Below are 5,000 nucleotides of genomic sequence, written 5' to 3'. Positions count from 1 at the left end.
TTTTTGGCTGCGCGAGCGAGCGGCGAGCGGCGAACAGCGAGCGAAGCGAGAGGCAGCACCGTCCCTGCTATACGAAAGCCCCATCCAGCCCTGTGCCACCCGGGGGGTTCCAGGGTGCTGAGATGGCTGACGTTTTGCTCCGCTCACGACGGTCACCGCACCACGCAAGAACAGGCCAAAAACTGGCCAAAACAGCCCAAAAACGGGCCAAAACTGGCCATTTTTGGCTGCGCGAGCGAGCGGCGAGCGGCGAACAGCGAGCGAAGCGAGAGGCAGCACCGTCCCTGCTATACGAAAGCCCCATCCAGCCCTGTGCCACCCGGGGGGTTCCAGGGTGCTGAGATGGCTGACGTTTTGCTCCGCTCTCGACGGTCACCGCGCAATGCAAGAACAGGCCAAAAACTGGCCAAAACGGCCCAAAAACGGGCCAAAACTGGCCATTTTTGGCTGCGCGAGCGGCGAGCGGCGGACAGCGAGCGAAGCGAGAGGCAGCACCGTCCCTGCTATACGAAAGCCCCATCCAGCCCTGTGCCACCCGGGGGGTTCCAGGGTGCTGAGATGGCTGACGTTTTGCTCCGCTCTCGACGGTCACCGCGCAATGCAAGAACAGGCCAAAAACTGGCCAAAACGGCCCAAAAACGGGCCAAAACTGGCCATTTTTGGCTGCGCGAGCGAGCGGCGAGCGGCGGACAGCGAGCGAAGCGAGAGGCAGCACCGTCCCTGCTATACGAAAGCCCCATCCAGCCCTGTGCCACCCGGGGGGTTCCAGGGTGCTGAGATGGCTGACGTTTTGCTCCGCTCTCGACGGTCACCGCGCAATGCAAGAACAGGCCAAAAACTGGCCAAAACGGCCCAAAAACGGGCCAAAACTGGCCATTTTTGGCTGCACGAGCGAGCGGCGAGCGGCGGACAGCGAGCGAAGCGAGAGGCAGCACCGTCCCTGCTATACGAAAGCCCCATCCAGCCCTGTGCCACCCGGGGGGTTCCAGGGTGCTGAGATGGCTGACGTTTTGCTCCGCTCTCGACGGTCACCGCGCAATGCAAGAACAGGCCAAAAACTGGCCAAAACGGCCCAAAAACGGGCCAAAACTGGCCATTTTTGGCTGCACGAGCGAGCGGCGAGCGGCGGACAGCGAGCGAAGCGAGAGGCAGCACCGTCCCTGCTATACGAAAGCCCCATCCAGCCCTGTGCCACCCGGGGGGTTCCAGGGTGCTGAGATGGCTGACGTTTTGCTCCGCTCTCGACGGTCACCGCGCAATGCAAGAACAGGCCAAAAACTGGCCAAAACGGCCCAAAAACGGGCCAAAACTGGCCATTTTTGGCTGCACGAGCGAGCGGCGAGCGGCGGACAGCGAGCGAAGCGAGAGGCAGCACCGTCCCTGCTATACGAAAGCCCCATCCAGCCCTGTGCCACCCGGGGGGTTCCAGGGTGCTGAGATGGCTGACGTTTTGCTCCGCTCTCGACGGTCACCGCGCAATGCAAGAACAGGCCAAAAACTGGCCAAAACGGCCCAAAAACGGGCCAAAACTGGCCATTTTTGGCTGCGCGAGCGAGCGGCGAGCGGCGGACAGCGAGCGAAGCGAGAGGCAGCACCGTCCCTGCTATACGAAAGCCCCATCCAGCCCTGTGCCACCCGGGGGGTTCCAGGGTGCTGAGATGGCTGACGTTTTGCTCCGCTCTCGACGGTCACCGCGCAATGCAAGAACAGGCCAAAAACTGGCCAAAACGGCCCAAAAACGGGCCAAAACTGGCCATTTTTGGCTGCACGAGCGAGCGGCGAGCGGCGGACAGCGAGCGAAGCGAGAGGCAGCACCGTCCCTGCTATACGAAAGCCCCATCCAGCCCTGTGCCACCCGGGGGGTTCCAGGGTGCTGAGATGGCTGACGTTTTGCTCCGCTCTCGACGGTCACCGCGCAATGCAAGAACAGGCCAAAAACTGGCCAAAACGGCCCAAAAACGGGCCAAAACTGGCCATTTTTGGCTGCACGAGCGAGCGGCGAGCGGCGGACAGCGAGCGAAGCGAGAGGCAGCACCGTCCCTGCTATACGAAAGCCCCATCCAGCCCTGTGCCACCCGGGGGGTTCCAGGGTGCTGAGATGGCTGACGTTTTGCTCCGCTCTCGACGGTCACCGCGCAATGCAAGAACAGGCCAAAAACTGGCCAAAACGGCCCAAAAACGGGCCAAAACTGGCCATTTTTGGCTGCACGAGCGAGCGGCGAGCGGCGGACAGCGAGCGAAGCGAGAGGCAGCACCGTCCCTGCTATACGAAAGCCCCATCCAGCCCTGTGCCACCCGGGGGGTTCCAGGGTGCTGAGATGGCTGACGTTTTGCTCCGCTCTCGACGGTCACCGCGCAATGCAAGAACAGGCCAAAAACTGGCCAAAACGGCCCAAAAACGGGCCAAAACTGGCCATTTTTGGCTGCGCGAGCGAGCGGCGAGCGGCGGACAGCGAGCGAAGCGAGAGGCAGCACCGTCCCTGCTATACGAAAGCCCCATCCAGCCCTGTGCCACCCGGGGGGTTCCAGGGTGCTGAGATGGCTGACGTTTTGCTCCGCTCTCGACGGTCACCGCGCAATGCAAGAACAGGCCAAAAACTGGCCAAAACGGCCCAAAAACGGGCCAAAACTGGCCATTTTTGGCTGCACGAGCGAGCGGCGAGCGGCGGACAGCGAGCGAAGCGAGAGGCAGCACCGTCCCTGCTATACGAAAGCCCCATCCAGCCCTGTGCCACCCGGGGGGTTCCAGGGTGCTGAGATGGCTGACGTTTTGCTCCGCTCTCGACGGTCACCGCGCAATGCAAGAACAGGCCAAAAACTGGCCAAAACGGCCCAAAAACGGGCCAAAACTGGCCATTTTTGGCTGCACGAGCGAGCGGCGAGCGGCGGACAGCGAGCGAAGCGAGAGGCAGCACCGTCCCTGCTATACGAAAGCCCCATCCAGCCCTGTGCCACCCGGGGGGTTCCAGGGTGCTGAGATGGCTGACGTTTTGCTCCGCTCTCGACGGTCACCGCGCAATGCAAGAACAGGCCAAAAACTGGCCAAAACGGCCCAAAAACGGGCCAAAACTGGCCATTTTTGGCTGCACGAGCGAGCGGCGAGCGGCGGACAGCGAGCGAAGCGAGAGGCAGCACCGTCCCTGCTATACGAAAGCCCCATCCAGCCCTGTGCCACCCGGGGGGTTCCAGGGTGCTGAGATGGCTGACGTTTTGCTCCGCTCTCGACGGTCACCGCGCAATGCAAGAACAGGCCAAAAACTGGCCAAAACGGCCCAAAAACGGGCCAAAACTGGCCATTTTTGGCTGCACGAGCGAGCGGCGAGCGGCGGACAGCGAGCGAAGCGAGAGGCAGCACCGTCCCTGCTATACGAAAGCCCCATCCAGCCCTGTGCCACCCGGGGGGTTCCAGGGTGCTGAGATGGCTGACGTTTTGCTCCGCTCTCGACGGTCACCGCGCAATGCAAGAACAGGCCAAAAACTGGCCAAAACGGCCCAAAAACGGGCCAAAACTGGCCATTTTTGGCTGCACGAGCGAGCGGCGAGCGGCGGACAGCGAGCGAAGCGAGAGGCAGCACCGTCCCTGCTATACGAAAGCCCCATCCAGCCCTGTGCCACCCGGGGGGTTCCAGGGTGCTGAGATGGCTGACGTTTTGCTCCGCTCTCGACGGTCACCGCGCAATGCAAGAACAGGCCAAAAACTGGCCAAAACGGCCCAAAAACGGGCCAAAACTGGCCATTTTTGGCTGCACGAGCGAGCGGCGAGCGGCGGACAGCGAGCGAAGCGAGAGGCAGCACCGTCCCTGCTATACGAAAGCCCCATCCAGCCCTGTGCCACCCGGGGGGTTCCAGGGTGCTGAGATGGCTGACGTTTTGCTCCGCTCTCGACGGTCACCGCGCAATGCAAGAACAGGCCAAAAACTGGCCAAAACGGCCCAAAAACGGGCCAAAACTGGCCATTTTTGGCTGCACGAGCGAGCGGCGAGCGGCGGACAGCGAGCGAAGCGAGAGGCAGCACCGTCCCTGCTATACGAAAGCCCCATCCAGCCCTGTGCCACCCGGGGGGTTCCAGGGTGCTGAGATGGCTGACGTTTTGCTCCGCTCTCGACGGTCACCGCGCAATGCAAGAACAGGCCAAAAACTGGCCAAAACGGCCCAAAAACGGGCCAAAACTGGCCATTTTTGGCTGCACGAGCGAGCGGCGAGCGGCGGACAGCGAGCGAAGCGAGAGGCAGCACCGTCCCTGCTATACGAAAGCCCCATCCAGCCCTGTGCCACCCGGGGGGTTCCAGGGTGCTGAGATGGCTGACGTTTTGCTCCGCTCTCGACGGTCACCGCGCAATGCAAGAACAGGCCAAAAACTGGCCAAAACGGCCCAAAAACGGGCCAAAACTGGCCATTTTTGGCTGCACGAGCGAGCGGCGAGCGGCGGACAGCGAGCGAAGCGAGAGGCAGCACCGTCCCTGCTATACGAAAGCCCCATCCAGCCCTGTGCCACCCGGGGGGTTCCAGGGTGCTGAGATGGCTGACGTTTTGCTCCGCTCTCGACGGTCACCGCGCAATGCAAGAACAGGCCAAAAACTGGCCAAAACGGCCCAAAAACGGGCCAAAACTGGCCATTTTTGGCTGCACGAGCGAGCGGCGAGCGGCGGACAGCGAGCGAAGCGAGAGGCAGCACCGTCCCTGCTATACGAAAGCCCCATCCAGCCCTGTGCCACCCGGGGGGTTCCAGGGTGCTGAGATGGCTGACGTTTTGCTCCGCTCTCGACGGTCACCGCGCAATGCAAGAACAGGCCAAAAACTGGCCAAAACGGCCCAAAAACGGGCCAAAACTGGCCATTTTTGGCTGCGCGAGCGAGCGGCGAGCGGCGGACAGCGAGCGAAGCGAGAGGCAGCACCGTCCCTGCTATATACGAAAGCCCCATCCAGCCCTGTGCCACCCGGGGGGTTCCAGGGTGCTGAGATGGCTGACGTTTTGCTCCGCTCACGACGGTCACCGCACC

Source organism: Musa acuminata, unplaced genomic scaffold, assembly GCF_036884655.1.
Source record: "Musa acuminata AAA Group cultivar baxijiao unplaced genomic scaffold, Cavendish_Baxijiao_AAA HiC_scaffold_662, whole genome shotgun sequence".
NCBI lineage: Eukaryota > Viridiplantae > Streptophyta > Magnoliopsida > Zingiberales > Musaceae > Musa > Musa acuminata.
Note: the sequence above shows the minus strand (reverse complement) of the source record.